This window comes from Triticum urartu, chromosome 6A, assembly GCF_056163025.1.
Source record: "Triticum urartu cultivar PI428250 chromosome 6A, HENAU_Tu73, whole genome shotgun sequence".
Taxonomy (NCBI): domain Eukaryota; kingdom Viridiplantae; phylum Streptophyta; class Magnoliopsida; order Poales; family Poaceae; genus Triticum; species Triticum urartu.
In genome coordinates, this window is record NC_141878.1 from 593,251,475 (window position 1) to 593,270,864 (window position 19,390).

The 19,390-nt window shown below is 47.2% G+C and overlaps 1 pseudogene; it reads right to left on the minus strand.

Annotated features, from left to right (window-relative positions):
* Positions 1–6,737: 6,737 nt before the first annotated feature.
* Positions 6,738–7,459, minus strand: LOC125515532 (histone H2AX pseudogene; annotated as a pseudogene).
* Between the last annotated feature and the right edge of the window lie 11,931 nt (positions 7,460–19,390).

Consider the following 19,390-nt stretch of genomic DNA (forward strand, 5'->3'; position numbering starts at 1 on the left):
CGAATCTCGGGCAAGTAACATATCGATTGACAAAGGGAATTGCGTACGGGGTTGATTGAATCCTCGACATCGTGGTTCATCCGATGAGATCATCGTGGAGCATGTGGGAGCCAACATGGGTATCCAGATCCTGCTGTTGGTTATTGACTGGAGAGTCGTCTCGGTCATGTCTGCTTGTCTCCCGAACCCGTAGGGTCTACACACTTAAGGTTCGGTGACGCTAGGGTTGTGAAGATATGTATATGCAGAAACCCGAATGTTGTTCGGAGTCCCGGATGAGATCCCGGACGTCACGAGGAGTTCCGGAATGGTCCGGAGGTAAAGAATTATATATAGGAAGTGCTGTTTCGGGCATCGGGACAAGTTTCGGGGTTATCGGTATTGTACCGGGACCACCGGAAGGGTCCCGGGGGTCCACCGGGTGGGGCCACCTATCCCGGAGGGCCCCATGGGCTGAAATAGGAGGGAACCCAGCCCATAGTGGGCTGGGGCGCCAGCCCCTATAGGCCCATGCGCCTAGGGTTTCCACCATGGAAGAGTCCATGTGGTGGAAGGCACCCCTAGGTGCCTTGGGAGGGAGGGAAACCTCCCCTTGGCCGCCGCCTCCCCTAGTAGATCTCATCTACTAGGGCCGGCGCCCCCCCCCCATGGCACCCCTATATATAGTGGGGGGGAGAGGAGGGATTTCACACCAGCCCCTGGCGCCTCCATCCCCCCCCCCCCCGTTACGTCTCTCCCTCGTAGTCTTGGCGAAGCCCTGCTTCTGTGACGCCCTGCATCCACCACCACGCCGTCGTGCTGCTGGATCTTCATCAACCTCTCCTCCCCCCTTGCTGGATCAAGAAGGAGGAGACGTCTCCCGTCCCGTACGTGTGTTGAACGCGGAGGTGCCGTCCGTTCGGCGCTGGTCATCGGTGATTTGGATCACGTCGAGTACGACTACATCATCACCGTTCTTTTGAACGCTTCCGTGCGCCATCTACAAAGGTATGTAGATGCATCCAATGACTCGTTGCTAGATGAACTCCTAGATGATCTTGGTGAAACGAGTAGGAAAATTTTTGTTTTCTGCAACGTTCCCCAACACATACCACATCACCTTCGCAGGAACCCTCTTCCTGAGGGGCTCGCCGTCAACATCACCGGGGTCATCTCGTCTGATCTTATACCGCAACGCACCGCATACCGAGCATGCGTTCAGATCCTTGTATGCACCGCGGTAGAGGATGCAGTCATTAGGGCATGCATGTATCTTCTCCACCTCCAATCCTAGAGGGCATACGACCTTCTTTGTTGCGTATGTACTGTCGGGCAATTCGTTATCCTTTGGAAGCTTCTTCTTCAATATTTTCAGTAGCTTCTCAAATCCTTTGTCAGCCACAGCATTCTCTGCCTTCCACTGCAGCAATTCCAGTACGGTACCGAGCTTTGTGTTGCCATCTTCGCAATTGGGGTATAACCCTTTTTTGTGATCCTCTAACATGCGATCGAACTTCAGCTTCTCCTTTTGACTAATGCATTGCATCCTTGCATCGACAATGACCCGGCGGAGATCATCATCATCGGGCACATCGTCTGGTTCCTCTTGATCTTCAGCAGCTTCACCCGTGGCAGCATCATTGGGCACATCATCGTCTGGTTCCTCTTGATCTTCACCAGCTCCCCCCGTTGCAGCATCACCGTATTCAGGGGGCACATAGTTTTCATCGTACTCTTCTTCTTCGCCGTCTTGCATCATAACCCCTATTTCTCCGTGCCTCGTCCAAACATTATAGTGTGGCATGAAACCCTTGTAAAGCAGGTGGGAGTGAAGGATTTTCCGGTTAGAGTAAGACCTCGTATTCCCACATTCAGTGCATGGACAGCACATAAAACCATTCTGCTTGTTTGCCTCAGCCGCATCGAGAAACTCATGCACGCCCTTAATGTACTCGCGGGTGTGTCTGTCACCGTACATCCATTGCCGGTTCATCTGTGTGCATTATATATAATTAAGTGTCCAAATTAATAGAAGTTCATCATCACATTAAAACCAAAGTGCATACATAGTTCTCATCTAACAACATATAGCTCTCCAGAGCATCTAATTAATTAAACCATACATTGAAACTATGTAAAACATTTCAATGCGAAAACAAATGCGATTATAATCGCAACCAAGGTAACAATTGATCCAACGGCATAATGATACCAAGCCTCGGTATGAATGGCATATTTTCTAATCTTTCTAATCTTCAAGCGCATTGCATCCATCTTGATCTTGTGATCATCGACGACATCCGCAACATGCAACTCCAATATCATCTTCTCCTCCTCAATTTTTTTTATTTTTTCCTTCAACAAATTGTTTTCTTCTTCAACTAAATTTAACCTCTCGACAAGGTCGGTTGGCATTTCCGATTCACATACATCCTAGATAAATAAAATCTATGTCACGTTGGTCGGCATAATTTTCATAAACAATAAATGAACCAATAGTTATAAAGATAATATACATACCAAATCCGAATCATAGACAGGACGAGGGCCGACGGGGGCGGATACCAAAACCATCGCACTATATAAGATGCAATAAAAATGTAAGAAAACGATACAAGTATCTATCTAAACATACAAGTAAGAATATTTTTCCTTTCAGAAAGAAGATAAGAACAAGAGGCTCACCACGGTGGTGTCGGTGATGAGATCGGCGCGGGTGATCGACGGCGGTGAAGACGGGGACGGGGCGTGACAGACCGCTAAATCTAGACAAATCTCGAGGAAAATGGAGGTTGGAGGTCGAGCTTCGAGAGGAGAAAGTTTAAGTAGTGTGGCTCGGGCATTCCATCGAACACCTCATGTGCATAGGAGGTGAGCTAGAGCACCACAAAGCCCTCTCCCCCTCGGCCAGAAAAAACAGAGCACTGTGCTCTGCTCGCGGGCGAGGGGTATATATAGGCAATTCATTGGTCCCGGTTCGTGGCATGAGCCGGGACTAAAGGGGAGCCTTTGGTCCCGGTTCAAGCCACCAACCGGGACCAATGGTGGTGGGCCAGGAGGGAGGCCCTTTGGTCCCGGTTCATCCCACCAACCGGGACCAAAAGGTCCAGATGAACCGGGACCAATGGCCCACGTGGCCCGGCCGGCCCCCTGGGCTCACGAACCGGGACCAATGCCCACATTGGTCCCGGTTCTAGACTGAACCGGGACTAATGGGCTGATGCGGCCTGGACCATAGCCCTATTTTCTACTAGTGTAGAACCCTGTGGAGTTACACATGAGCTAGACCCTCATTTACACGAGATTCTTCTGTTCATATAATGATAGGATAAAAGCTGAGTGTAAAATGGGAACAGAGAATTAACAAGCACCACATCATGTGTGATCCATCCTTTCACTTCTATAATTAGAAATACATTTGCACCTAAACTATACTATACTTCCAACCATGAAAAATGAGTGTAAATGTAAAATAAGAATAAGCGAGCATCACATCATATACATAACAATTGTATAACAATAAATAATATAACTATTATTTTAGAAACATTTTTATATGGATAAATAATAGAAAAAAATTAATTAAAATAAGTATAAAAGTTCAGTATAAAAAATAATTGTTTTATATCGCATTGGGTCTAAATAATTGTACATGCATGTTTCTAGAATCACCCATCGATACATAGCATCCAACTCATTATTATTATTCTGTATATGATACAAATATGTAAGGTTATTCTTCTACTAAATTACGCACATGAGAAAAAGGTTGCAGACCCAGTGTATGAATTCTCTAAAGTGGTTCTAGATAGACAGAGGACATTCTGTCTTTCTACAGTTGTCTTGAATATTAACATTATGATATGAACATATAACTTTTATGAAAGTAGTATGAACTTTAAGATGTGAACATATATATATATATATATATATATATATATATATATATATATATGTCATAAACTAAATGATTTTTCTATTTGCCGACGTGTTTTTATGTGTGTTCGTGTTAACTGTGTGCATCTTAACTATGTAGAGGCGGGTGTGTGTCATTGTGTTTGATATTCTATTTTAAGTTAATAAAATACACCTTTTATTGGGGGAAATGAACAGACCCTTGGAGAATGTACCAGCGGGAGGTGCTAAGGGGACTTCTTTCGTGATCCTACTGGCCGATCTTCTCAGCCCCGGTTAGTTGTCTTTCTTTCCCGTGTTGCTTGAGTTGAGCTCATGGCAGGTCTCACGTTTCTGTATTTTTTGCAAGTTTGTTTGTTTGACATGTCATTTTTCCCGTGGTTTGCTGCAGACAACGGCAGTATAGCCGTTTCTGCCGGAATTTATGACCACGGCAAAGTGCAACGTCGCTGAAGAGTATGCAACGCATGAAAGCTGGGATCGAGTGGCTGGCCGGAGACTTGGACGACAAACAGAATTTGGCCGCAGTATAGGCCGGCAGAGAATTAAAATAAAAGCGTTCTAGGAGTAGTGTTGAATGTCTGTCATGACACTATACAATGTCTCTGGTGCAGATAACAATCAATAAATATATACACACATAATTACGCACTATGTGCTTGTCATTTGATCATTTACCCAGGGTAATAACGGAAGAGATGATGTGTAAACCAAACAAACCCAGGATGTTGACCTGACCACAGCTTCGTTTGCACTCTCAGTCTCGTCCAAAACATGATATGAACCAATGATTGATGTTCAAAACATGATGAACAAAACGATCAAGAGTACGAGATTAGATTCTCTGAAGTTAAGCGCTCGGAGTTAGTAGTAGTGACTTGTAGCGTTGGCAGCTTGGTTTACCTTGATCCCTTCCGGTCCAGGCTCTTGTGAACTTCTCCTAGCATCACGTTCCCTTATTGAAGTCACCCTTGCCGTGTTCGCATAAATTATAGGATCCATGGCTAAAGAAATTAGGTGAAAAGGCATGGTTATAGAACATTAATTGGGTAGCACCACCAAGATCAAGAACTAGGTATTTGTGGAAATAAGAAAAATGTACTCACAAATTTTCATCAGATATTTTAAAATTGTGCATCCTGTATTTCAAAAAATGTTCATCGTGTATCTAAAAAATGTTTGTAGTGTACTAAGAAATGTTCTCATGTTTTAAAACATAACACGATGAAGATTTTTATAATACGAGATGAATGATATTTTCAAAATCACAAAGGAATTTCGTTGAATATTCAATGAACATTTTCTGAAAATCATTGAACAATTTCTCAAATACACTGAACATTTTCTGAAATACACAATGTGTCAAGGTACATTTTTCCGTTTTCTTGTATTTTTCATGTTTCTATTTTTATTTATTCATTGTTGCGGAGATTTCACAATAATAGTCATGAATTGGGGATTTTGAAGAGCAAGGAGTGTGTGGAGAATCTAGGAATAAGATTGACACAAGGGATTTATCAAGGTTCAGATTATTGTAAGTTAATCTTAACTGGATTATTGGTTCCTGGCATTAAAAAATCCCATTGGGCTAAACCTTTTTTTGTTTCCTAGTCCATTGGGATAGACTTTGATATGGACCACCAGTCGATTCCACCACCTCGATCACGAGATTGGATAAACACAATTTCCACCAACATATGCAAACACTCATTTACACGAGATTCTTCTCTTCATATAGCCATAGGATAAAAGCTGAATGTAAAATGGGAACAGAGAATAAACAAGCACCATGTTATGTGTGATCCATCCTTTCAGTTCTATAAATAGAAATACACTTGCACCTAAACTACACTATACTTCCGAGCATAAAAGGAACAATACTACAATATAATCTTCTCGTCTAATGGCCAAACTTCGATCTACAATGTTCTGACAGACGGTATACGAATGTGTACATACAGTGATAGACATAGATGAAACACTTATTCTGCTTGTTACTGTTGTTGATGAGCATCTCAATGACCTCGAGGACCAAGGAAGAGGTGTTATCCGTCTATCAGCGAGCAAACAAAGAGGTCAAATATGTCACTCAAGGAAAACGAATTTGCATCATGACTATTATTGACTCATTTACTCGGGTTTTTACAATCTGCAACCTGGGAGTGTTGTCCCAGTTCCCAGATGACAAACTTGAATGAAAAGGTTGATGAACTAAAGGTTGGTTGTTGGGAGCTCAAAAATTTATGTTCCCTGTAAACTTTTCCCCGTGCCTAGAGGGTTGAGTTGAAAGTAGATTTGGAGAAAGCAAAGAAAGGAAAGCCTCCATACAGAGTTTTTCAGTAAACAGAGTGTTCGTTCTTCAGGAGACAGAGTGTTCGTTCTTCAGGAGACAGAGTGTTTGTTCTTCAGCAAACAGAGTGCACTCTTCAGTAAACAGAGTGTTCATTCTTCAGTAAACAGAGTGTTCGTTCTTCAGTAAACATATTGTTCGTTCTTCAAGAAACAATCTGTATAGATGAAGGTTGTACCTGGGTGCAACTTAAAGAACAAAAATGTTGTGTAACAATCTGCGGTCATAGGTTTTGGTGGACCTTGGATTGAATCCATCCACAAGAGGGATTTCGCGCTGTCAGGGCAAAAGAACCAAGCTGCTGAACATGGGAAACATTCATAATAGCCTGCAAGCAGCAAGTGCTGCACCATTCATTCGTCAGACTAGCAACTAGCATTTCGGTTTCATTCAGATTAACATCATAACCAGCAAAAGGAACTAGATTTCACCCCATCCAAACCAGATCAACAAGAGGGCTCGTGAATTCAAAAAGCATGAGGAATCACTGTCAGAGCAAAACAAAATCCGTTTCATTCAGATTACTACCATGGACAAATCACAGGCAGCAGACAAGAACCAGATTGCAAGCACTCCATTCCAACCAGATCCACCCTCGATACACGCACCAACAAGAACATTGGCCAAGAAGAACTAATCTACCAACCTAAAACCATCACCACGCCATACTCAGATCTCTGGTACTCTAAAACTCCTGGGACTGGGAAGCGGACCCGCCGGTGCCGGCGCCCTTGCCGACCTTCTTGGGGAGGAGCACGGAGTGGATGTTGGGCAGGACGCCGCCGGCGGCGATGGTGACGCCGCCGAGCAGCCGGCTGAGCTCCTCGTCGTTGCGGACGGCGAGCTGGATGTGGCGCGGCGAGATCCGGGTCTTCTTGTTGTCGCGCGCCGCGTTGCCCGCCAGCTCCAGCGCCTCGGCGGCGAGGTACTCGAGCACGGCGCAGAGGTAGACGGGGGCGCCCGCGCCCACGCGCTTCGCGTAGCGGCCGACCTTGAGGTGCCGGGCGACGCGGCCGACCGGGAACTGCAGGCCCGCCTTCACCGACCGCGACACCGACTTGCTCCCCTTCGGCTTGCCCCTCCCGCCGCCGGCTGCCGCTGTCGCCATCGCTAGGGTTGGGTGGGGAGGTAGGGTGGTACTGCGGTGGTCGCCGGAGAGATGGCCGGAGTAGGTGAGATTGTGGGGGGCAGAGGATGCTCTGAGAGATTGGTGGTGGATTGGCGCGGGCGGGGGTGGGTTATATGGTGGAGGGTGGGCGCGCGTGATTGGTGGGGAGGGCGAGGTCGCGGATCGGTGACGTGGAGGGTGGCGATGCCGTCGGATTGGGCGGTGCGGGACGGAGACGAATTTGGGTTTGGCGCGGATCGCGGGATTTGGAGGGAGACGCGAAACTTTCGAAAAATGGGTTGAGAAGGGAATCCTCTGCGTTTTCGTTATCCGCGCACGAGCATTTTTTTTTTCTCTCCCAAAGGAAACAGCCTATTCACCGCAAAATAAAAATGAAACAGCATATGGAATTATGGATGTCAAACCTCTCGTGTCAATAGAACATCAGAGCTACCCGCAAAACAAACATCAGAGCTACAATGTGCAAAAAAATTGTTCTTTGTCCAAAATAAATATATAAATATGGTACTCCCTCCGTCCCATAATATAAGTACGTTTTCGACATTGGTGTAGTGTCAGAAATGCTCTTATATTGTGGGACGGAGGGAATAATAATTTTCTATAACTAAGTACTCCCTCCGTCTCATAATATAAGATGTTATAATAACCAATATACTTCTATATTTGTTGTAATAACATCTAATTATGGGATAGAGGTGGTATTATTTTAAGTATCTATAGATGCAAAAAAAACTTAGTTGAACTTGAAAATTTAAAGTCCATATCTCTACTATTATTAATGGGGAATCTATCGCCGTCGTTGTTGTTGTTGTCTTGATGGCTACATCCACTCCTCCCCTTCTACGTGTAAAATTCTCCCCGCATGAGAAAAAAATTTGAATCTCCTTCTGATCGATCTGGATCTAGAGTGGTCGCCGGTTTGCCACCCATCATGTTCCTTGCGCTGGCCTGATAAGAGAGACAGAGGGCAGAGAGGAGCATGGCGGCAGTGCCGATCATGGAAGAGATAAGCAGGAGCGGCCGAGCTAGCGAGGGAGGAAGAGCATCCCTGTGCTCATCTCCCTCGCCTCCTTAAGTGCGACCTGTAAGCGGTTGTGACCCATGCATGCATAGTATACCATGTAGTAGCCCTAGATTGTTGTGGTTGCCGCTGCTTGATCCTTCCCCGCCCATCGTCATCCCTGGGCGTCGCCATGGCTACTCCTCCCCAAGGTGCCTCCCCTCTCCACACCCACCCCCTTACCCGATCGCGTTGTCGTCGTCTCACTTGAAGTTCGCCAACGGCATTCTCTCCTCCCCCACCCCTTCTCTGTCTTGAGTGTCGTCTTCACCGCTCCTCTCCGTGTCACTCCACTAGCCAAGGTCGTCGTCCACCCACCTCCATGTGCGCCACCTCCACGGAAGGATGTCGCTCCTGCTGCTCTACAAGGTAGTTTGCCCCCTCCACTTTTGTATCCACTCCTACTTACGCTATCCTATTTGCATGGAACCAAATCACCATTTTGAGATTTGGTATATTACAAGTAAGGAGAATAGAGCTGCCACATACTCTTGTTTTGTTCTCAAACTATAAGAGGGAGAAGGTATTTTTGAGATGTTTGAATTGGACAAGGGGTGCATGACTGATAAAACAGAAAATGTTGTCTTTGTTTTGGAGAAGGGGTGCAATTAACCTCTTGGGTACAAAAGCACTTTGTTTGATAGATATAAACTCTACCAAGATTGGTCAGAATCTCTTTGCTAAACATTTCGCAATCACTTTGTGTAACACAATACATAGGCTGATGGGATGTAATTCTTTTAGATTGGCTGGTTGGTCCACTTTTGATATGAGGACGATGGCTATATGGATGATGTTGGGTGGCATCTTACCCGACGCGAAGAAGAGTTTAACAGTCAGAATAACTTGTTCTTTCAGGATTCCCCAATTACGTTCGTAGAACCTTGTTGGGAAGCCATCAGTACCCATCACTTTTAACGACCCAATTTCAAAGAGTGCATTAGATATCTGTTGATGTCTACTAAGCAACCTTCTTCTTGTAGACTCGTGTTAGGTCTTCAAGTGCAGAGTTTTGTAGGACAGTAGCAAATTTTCCTCAAGCGGGTGACCTAAGGTTTATCAATCCATGGGAGGCGTAGGATGAAGATGGTCTCTCTCAAACAACCCTGCAATCAAATAACAAAGAGTATCTTGTGTCCCCAACACACCCAATACAATGGTATATTGTATAGGTGCATTAGTTCGGCGAAGAGACGGTGATACAAGTTTAATATGGATGGTAGATATAGGTTTTTGTAATCTGAAAATATAAAAACAGCAAGGTAGCATGTAACGCCCTCGATGCGGCTATATCTCCCACGTGTCGAAGCACGACTTAGAGGCATAACCGCATTGAAAGCAATGTCGCGAGTGAGGTAATCTTCACACAACCCATGTAATACAATAAGGGAAAAGATACATAGTTGGCTTACAATCGCCACTTCACACAATTACATGAATAAAGCATTACAACATCCAAATACAATCAAGGTCCGACTACGGAACCAAAATAAAAGAAGAACCCCAAATGCGACAAGGTCCCCGATCGACCCCAACTGGGCTCCACTACTGATCAACTAGAACGAAACAACACAAACGACAAGATCTTCATCGAGCTCCTCCTTGAGCTTGGTACCGTCACCTGCTCGGTAACATCGGCACCTGCAAACTGGTTTTTGTTGGAAATATGCCCTAGAGGCAATAATAAATAAGTTATTATTATATTTCCTTGTTCATGATAATCGTTTATTATCCATGCTATAATTGTATTGATAGGAAACTCAGATACATGTGTGGATACATAGACAACACCATGTCCCTAGTAAGCCTCTAGTTGACTAGCTCGTTGATCAATAGATGGTTACGGTTTCCTGACCATGGACATTGGATGTCGTTGATAATGGGATCACATCATTAGGAGAATGATGTGATGGAAAAGACCCAATCCTAAGCATAGCACTAGATCGTGTAGTTCGTATGCTAAAGCTTTTCTAATGTCAAGTATCATTTCCTTAGACCATGAGATTGTGCAACTCCCGGATACCGTAGGAATGCTTTGGGTGTGCCAAACGTCACAACGTAACTGGGTGGCTATAAAGGTACACTACAGGTATCTCCGAAAGTGTCTGTTGGGTTGGCACGGATCGAGACTGGGATTTGTCACTCCGTGTAAACGGAGAGGGATCTCTGGGCCCACTCGGTAGGACATCATCATAATGTGCACAATGTGATCAAGGAGTTGATCACGGGATGATGTGTTATGGAACGAGTAAAGAGACTTGCCGGTAACGAGATTGAACAAGCTATAGGGATACCGACGATCGAATCTCGGGCAAGTACAATACCGCTAGACAAAGGGAATTGTATACGGGATTGATTAAGTCCTTGACATCGTGGTTCATCCGATGAGATCATCGTGGAACATGTGGGAGCCAACATGGGTATCCAGATCCTGCTGTTGGTTATTGACCGGAGAACGTCTCGGTCATGTCTGCATGTCTCCCGAACCCGTAGGGTCTACACACTTAAGGTTCGATGACGCTAGGGTTATAAAGGAAGCTTGTATGTGGTTACCGAATGTTGTTCGGAGTCCCGGATGATATCCCGGACATCACGAGGAGTTCCGGAATGGTCCGGAGGTAAAGATTTATATATAGGAAGTCCTATTTCGGCCATCGGGACAAGTTTCGGGGTCATCGGTATTGTACCGGGACCACCGGAAGGGTCCCGGGGGCCCACCGGGTGGGGCCACCTATCCCGGAGGGTCCCATGGGCTGAAGTGGGAAGGGATCCAGCCCAAAGTGGGCTGGGGAGCCACTTCCCTTATGGCCAATGCGCCTAGGGTGAAGGGGGAACCCTAAGGAAGAGTCCCAAGGAGGGAAGGCACCTCCTAGGTGCCTTGGGGGGGGGGAGGGAAACCTCCCCTGGCCGCCGCCCCCTAGGAGATTGGATCTCCTAGGGCTGGCGCACCCCCCTCCCTTGGGCTCCCTATATATAGTGAGGGTAGGAGGGCCTCTTGACACACCCCTTATGCCTTTGGTGCAGCCCCTCCCTCTCTCCTAAGTCCTTCTCCTCTCCCGTGGTGCTTGGCGAAGCCCTGCAGGATTGCCACGCTCCTCCACCACCACCACGCCGTTGTGCTGCTGCTGGATGGAGTCTTCCTCAACCTCTCCCTCTCTCCTTGCTGGATCAAGGCGTGGGAGACGTCACCGGGCTGTACGTGTGTTGAACGCGGAGGTGTCGTGCGTTCGGCACTTGATAATCGGTGATTTGAATCACGACGAGTACGACTCCATCGACCCCGTTCACTTGAACGCTTCCGCTTAGCGATCTACAAGGGTATGTAGATGCACTCTCCTTCCCCTCGTTGCTGGTCTCTCCATAGATAGATCTTGGTGACACCTAGGAAAATTTTGAATTTCTGCTACGTTCCCCAACAGTTTTGGAAGTATCTGTGAGCCACGGGGACTCAGCAATCTCGCACCCTCGCGATCAAGACTATTTAAGCTTATAGGTAAGGTAAAGGTATGAGGTGGAGCTGCAGCAAGCGACTAGCATATATGGTGGCTAACATATTCGCAAAAGAGAGCGAGAAGAGAAGGCAAAAGCACGGTCGAGGAACTATGATCAAGAAGTGATCCTAAAACAACCTACGTCAAGCATTACTCCAACACCGTGTTCACTTCCCGGACTCCGCCGGAAAGAGACCATCACGGTAACACACGCGGTTGATGCATTTTAATTTAAGGTCAACTTCAGGTTTTCTACAACGGACATTAACAAATTCCCATCTGCCCATAACCGCGGGCACGGCTTTCGAAAGTTCAAATCCCTGCAGGGGTGTCCCAACTTAGCCCATCACAAGCTCTCACGGTCAACGAAGGATATTCCTTCTAGCGGGAAGACCCGATCAGACTCGGAATCCCGGTTACAAGACATTTCGACAGGGTAAAACTAAACCAGCAACACCGCCCGAATGTGCCGACAAATCCCGATAGGAGCTGCACATATCTCGTTCTCAGGGCACACTCAGATGAGCGCTCCATACAACTAAAACCAAACCTCGAGTTTCCCCGAGGGGGCGCTGCACAGGACTCTAGTTTGGACCAACACTCAGAGGAGCACTGGCCCGGGGGGGGTAAAATAATGATGACCCTCAGGAGCGCGACTCCCAAGGGAAAAGAAAAGGCTAGGTGGCAAATGGTAAAACCAATGTTGGGCATTGCTGGAGGAGTTTTATTCAAGGCGAACTGTCAAGGGGTTCCCATAATAGCCCAATCGCGTAAGGAACGCAAAATCCGGGAACATAACACCGATATGACGGAAACTAGGGTGGCAAGAGTGGAACAAAACACCAGGCATAAGGCCGAGCCTTCCACCCTTTACCAAGTATATAGATGCATTAATTAAATAAGATATATAGTGATATCCCAACAAGTAAACATGTGCCAACAAGAAACAACATCTCCATGTTCCAACAAGGAACAAACTTCAATCTTCACCTGCAACTAACAATGCTATAAGAGGGGCTGAGTAAAGCGGTAACATAGCCAAACAACGGTTTGCTAGGACAAGGTGGGTTAGAGGCTTGGTTCAACAATATGGGAGGCATGATAAGCAAGTGGTAGGTATCGCAGCATAGGCATAGCAAAAGAGCGAGCATCTAGCAAGCAAAGATAGAAGTGATTTCGAGGGTATGGTCATCTTGCCTGAAATCACGCAAGAAAGAAGAACGAGTCCATGAAGAAGACAAACGGACGTAGTCGAACGGGTCCTCACAAACACGACGTTACCAGAAAGAACCCGAAGAAGCACACCGGAAAGAAGCAGACAACATAGTAAACAACCACCACATAGACATGGCATGATGCACAACCAAGTATGATGCATGTCCGGTTTAAGGAAGCATGGCATGGCAAAATGCACAAACAAAACTACAAATTAAGTGGAGCTCAATATGCATCGAGATGCATATTGACAAAACACCACATTCCATTATTTAGTTCGATCTTGTTATGTACTCAACCGTATTAAATGTTCTTAACATGACAAGGGGTTAAGCAAAAGAAAACTACCTATCTAGGCAAGTTTAAATGAGGCCGGAACAACAAAACAACAAGTCCGGAAACTCCTCATGTGCATATATTAGGTTAGGTCCTGTTCTGCCCTAAACCATATTTTATAGTTATTAAACATGCAAAACAAGTACACCATGTTAAACTAGGCATTTTTCTACCCCATATACATATAAAGATTATTTAAAACCGAGCTACGGTTATTTAGTTATGAAATAAAGCATTTTAGCATGGCATAGGATCAAACTTAAACAAACAACATTTTAAACATTTTAACCATAGATGAAAGTTGCATATTATTAAACTAGACAAAATTTTAAGCAACTTTCATATATAATTCATTTTAATCCGATGCACCAATTGTGAGTTATTATATGCATGATCCATAAGGGCTTTTCTGCAAAACTGTTGTCTCTGGAATAAAAGAGAAATTCGCTGTAGAGGAAAAAACACAATCGGGCTGAATCTGGGATCTGGGCTGGGGAGCTGCTCACATTGGGCCTGCAGGCGCGCGTGGAGCTGGGCCTCGCGGGCGAAGGGAGCTAGGACTGCGCCTTGGTGCTGGGCCGGACTTGCTGGAGGAAGCTCTGGGCCGGGGCGAGGGAAGATGAGGCCCACGCGCGGTCGCTGTGGCATCGTGCCCGGTCAACGCGAGGGCGGCCCGAGCGAACAGAGGCAGAGGCATTCTCCTCCCTGTTCGAGCGAAGCAGAGGTGAGGCCTGGCCAACGGCGGCGCAACGGCAGGGACTTGGGCGGAGGACGGGGAGCATGGCGTATCCAGTCGAGGACGTGGGCGGCGGATCTGGCGATGCAGTCAACGGCACGGCGCTGCTCGTCCTTCTCTGGAGCAGGGACGAGGCGGATGCAGGCGAGCGAGGCAGAGGAGCTTGGCGCGCGGCTTCGATGGCCGGCCGGCGATGCTTGGCACAGAGGAAGGAGGTCCGATGGGGCCCGAGGGCATAGGGCGTCGGGGTGGCCGGGTCCGGTCGTGGGAGATCGCCGGGGTCCCTTTCCCTGCCGGATCGAAGCGGAGGCGAGCCGGTGGACATGGAGCTCGATGGCGCGGGTGCTGAAGATGGCGGGGTTGAGGAGGAACCCGGGCGCCATGGACGCCATGTGAGGGAGCTCGAGGAAGCAGCTGCAACGGGAGGCGGTGACGCGAGGTGGTTGAGAAGGCTGGCGTTGGGGAAGAACTCGAGGCCATCCATGGAGTCGGGTGCTCTCCTGTTCATACCTGGTACAGAGACGGAGAGGGAGTTGAGAGAGAGGAGGAGAAGGAAACGGGAAGGAGGAAGGGGAGCAGAAGAGGTCGGTCCTGGCAGGGGTGGTCTCCGACGAAGCCGGCCGGCGACGAGGTAAGGCGGAGGCGCTCGGGAGGAGCTCGTCTCCCTGGTCGACGAAGGAGAGCGAGGAGGGAGAGGATCGATGGGCTTGGGTGGATCGAGGGGAAGCAGAGGCTGGCGCTGGTTGGCTGGATTGGATCAGGGAAAAGAAGCTGGTTGGTGGAAGGATCCCGAGGGGGATTTGGTGGAATGGCGGCGACGGCTGGGAGGATGGGACATCTCTCCTCAAATTTAGGGTTGGACTATATATATACATTAAGTGGATTAGGTTAGGGGCTACCTCATCCCTACAATCGTAATCGGACGGTCACGAATAAAATAGTTAGGGAGCCCAATTAACAAAACGGAGATGTTTTGTAGATGTTTGGGGATGTTCCGGACACAATGGTAGCGACAGCCCGAGTCGGGTCCAGGACAGCTTTCGGGCGCGCGCGAGGAGGGTCGCGGGCTGACGAGAGAGGTTAGGTAGGGCCTGGCGGTGAGTAGCGGACTGTGTATACGGACTAGAGAGGAAAGAGAGGGAAAGCCCGGCAACAGTTTTCGGAGACCGAAAACGTCCGACGTTAGACCGACTATAATGTCGCTATAGTTATCCGTTGGGCTATCAAACGAACTCCGAACGCGATGAAACTTGGCAGGCGGCCTACCGACAACAAAACAACACCACACGCCAACTCTCATCCCATTCCGAGAACATTTTCCGGCAACTTATAAAATATTATTTCGGACATGCCGCGGGCGCGTGCAACTGTGGTTGGGCTCAGAACGGACAACGGATGGAACTGGGGAAAACCCGGACGGATGCAAGTTTTGAGAACATGATGATGCAATGCACATGATGACATGATAAAATGCAACACGCAAGCAAATGACAAGGCAACAATAGCGAATAACTGTACGACACCTGGCGCAACGGTCTCGGGGCGTCACATAGCAAGTAACAAAAGTGAGCGAAAATGGTATTACAATGCTTGAAAACAAGGCCTAGGGTTCTTAATTTCACTAGTGCAAATTCTCTCAACAATGATAACATAATTAGAACGTATGGCAATCCCTCAACGTACGACAAAAGTCACTAGAAATTTCCTATCGCGGAGAACATAAGATGAAATTGCCTGTAGGGTACGAAACCACCTCAAAGTTATTCTTTCCGATCAATCCATTGGGTTATTCCTATAAGTGTCACAAACAACCCTAGAGTTTGTAGTAAAATAACACCATATGACACACATCAATCAACCCTAATGTCACCTAGATACTCCAATGTCACCACAAGTATCCGTGGGTCAATTATACGATATGCATCAAACAACTTCAGATTCATAATATTCAATCCAACATAAAGAACCTCAAAGAGTGCCCCAAGATTCGTACTGGAGAAACAATGACGAAAATGTGCATCAACCCCAATGCATAGATTACCCCAATGTCACCTCGGGAATCCGCGAGTTGAGTGCCAAAACATACATTAAGTGAATCAATAGAACACCCCATTGTCACCACGGGTATCCCACGCAAAACATACATCAAGTGTTCTCAAATCCATAATAGTATTCAATCCGATAATAGTGAAACCTCAAAGGTAAAATTCAATTCATCACAAGAAGGTAGAGGGGAGAAACACCATATGATTCAACTATAGTAGCAAAGCTCGTGGTACATCAAGATTGTGCCAAATCAAGAACACGAGAGAGAGAGAGAGATAGAGAAATCAAACACATAGCTACTGCTACATACCCTCAGCCCCGAGGGTGAACTACTCCCTCCTCATCATGGAGAGCGCGGGATGATGAAGATGACCACCAGTGATGGTTTTCCCCTCCGGCAAGGTGCCGGAACGGGCTCTCGATTGGTTTTTCGTGGCTACAGAAGCTTGCGGCGGCGGAATTCCTGATCTAGGTTTATTTCTGGGGGTTTCATATCAATATGAATTTTTGGCGTCGGGAACAAGTCAGGGGGGTCCACAAGGCGACAACAAGATAGGGGGGCGCCCTCCACCCCTGTGGAGATTGTTGGAAATATGCCCTAGAGGCAATAATAAATTAGTTATTATTATTATATTTCATTGTTCATGATAATCGTTTATTATCCATGCTAGAATTGTATTGATAGGAAACTCAGATACATGTGTGGATACATAGGCAACACCATGTCCCTAGTGAGCCTCTAGTTGACTAGCTCGTTGATCAATAGATGGTTACGGTTTCCTGACCATGGACATTGGATGTCGTTGATAACGGGATCACATCATTAGGAGAATGATGTGATGGACAAGACCCAATCCTAAGCCTAGCACAAGATCGTGTAGTTCGTTTGCTAAAGCTTTTCTAATGTCAAGTATCATTTCCTTAGACCATGAGATTGTGCAACTCCCGGATACCGTAGGAGTGCTTTGGGTGTGCCAAACGTCACAACGTAACTAGGTGGATATAAAGGTACACTACAGGTATCTCCGAAAGTGTCTGTTGGGTTGGCACGAATCAAGACTGGGATTTGTCACTCCGTGTAAACGGAGAGGTATCTCTGGGCCCACTCGGTAGGACATCATCATAATGTGCACAATGTGACCAAGGAGTTGATCATGGGATGATGTGTTACGGAACGAGTAAAGAGACTTGCCGGTAACGAGATTGAACAAGGTATCGGGATACCGACGATCGAATCTCGGGCAAGTATCGTACCGCTAGACAAAGGGAATTGTATACGGGATTGATTGAATCCTTGACATCGTGGTTCATCCGATGAGATCATCGTGGAGCATGTGGGAGCCAACATGGGTATCCAGATCCCGCTGTTGGTTATTGGCCGGAGAGGTGTCTCGGTCATGTCTGCATGGTTCCCGAACCCGTAAGGTCTACACACTTAAGGTTCGATGACGCTAGGGTTATAGGGAATAGATATACGTGGTTACCGAATGTTGTTCGGAGTCCCGGATGAGATCCCGGACATCACGAGGAGTTTCGGAATGGTCCGGAGGTAAAGATTTATATATGGAAAGTCCTGTTTTGGTCACCGGAAAAGTTTCGGGTGCTATCGGTAACGTACCGGGACCACCGGGAGGGTCCCGGGGGTCCACCAGGTGGGGCTACCTGGGCCAAGTGTGAGAGGGGACCAGCCCCAGGTGGGCTGGTGCGCCCCCCACTAGGGCCCAAGGCGAAGAGAGAAGGGAAAAGGGGGAAACCCTAGGCTCAGATGGGCCTAAGGCCCACCTAGTGGTGCGCCCCCCTCTCTCCCCCCTTGGCCGCCCCCCTTAGATGGGATTTAGGGCTGGCTGCCACCCCTAGGGGTGAAAACCTAGGTGGGGGCGCAGAACCTCCCTTTCCCCTATATATAGTGGAGTTTTGGGCTGCCATACATACGAGAACATCTCCTTCTTGGCGCAGCCCTACCCCTCTCCCTCCTCGTCTCTTGCGGTGCTTAGCGAAGCCCTGCTAGAGTACCACACTCCTCCACCACCACCACGCCGTCGTGCTGCTGCTGGACAGAGCCTTCCCCAACCTCTCCTTCTCCCCTTGTTGGATCAAGGCATAGGAGACGTCACCGGGCTGTACGTGTGTTGAACGCGGAGGTGCCGTCCGTTCGGCACTAGGATCATCGGTGATTTGGATCACGACGAGTACGACTCCATCAACCCCGTTCACTTGAACTCTTCCGCTTAGCGATCTACAAGGGTATGTAGACGCATTCTCCTTCCCTCGTTGCTAGACTTCTCCTTAGATTGATCTTGGTGATGCGTAGAAAATTTTGAATTTCTGCTACGTTCCCCAACAATGGTATCAGAGCTAGGTCTATGCGTAGTTTGTATGCACGAGTAGAACACAAAGCAGTTGTGGGCGTCGATATTGTCAATTTACTTGCCGTTACTAGTCTTATCTTGATTCGGCGGCATCATGGGATGAAGCGGCCCGGACCGACCTTACACGTACTCTTACGTGAGACCGGTTCCACCGACTGACATGCACTAGTTGCATAAGGTGGCTAGCGGGTGTCTGTCTCTCCCACTTTAGTCGGATCAGATTCGATGAAAAGGGTCCTTATGAAGGGTAAATAGAAATTGGCATATCACGTTGTGGTTTTGGCGTAGGTAAGAAACGTTCTTGCTAGAAACCTATAGCAGCCACGTAAAAACTTGCAACAACAATTAGAGGACGTCTAACTTGTTTTTGCAGCATATGCCTTGTGATGTGATATGGCCAAAAGGATGTGATGAATGATATATGTGATGTATGAGATTGATCATGTTCTTGTAATAGGAATCACGACTTGCATGTCGATGAGTATGACAACCGGCAGGAGCCATAGGAGTTGTCTTAATTTATTTATGACCTGCGTGTCAACTTAAACGTCATGTAATTACTTTACTTTATTGCTAAAGCGTTAGCCATAGTAGTAGAAGTAATAGATGACGAGACAACTTCAAGAAGACACGATGATGGTGATCATGATGATGGAGATCATGGTGTCATGCCGGTGACAACGATGATCATGGAGCCCCGAAGATGGAGATCAAAAGGAGCAAAATGATATTGGCCATATCATGTCACTATTTGATTGCATGTG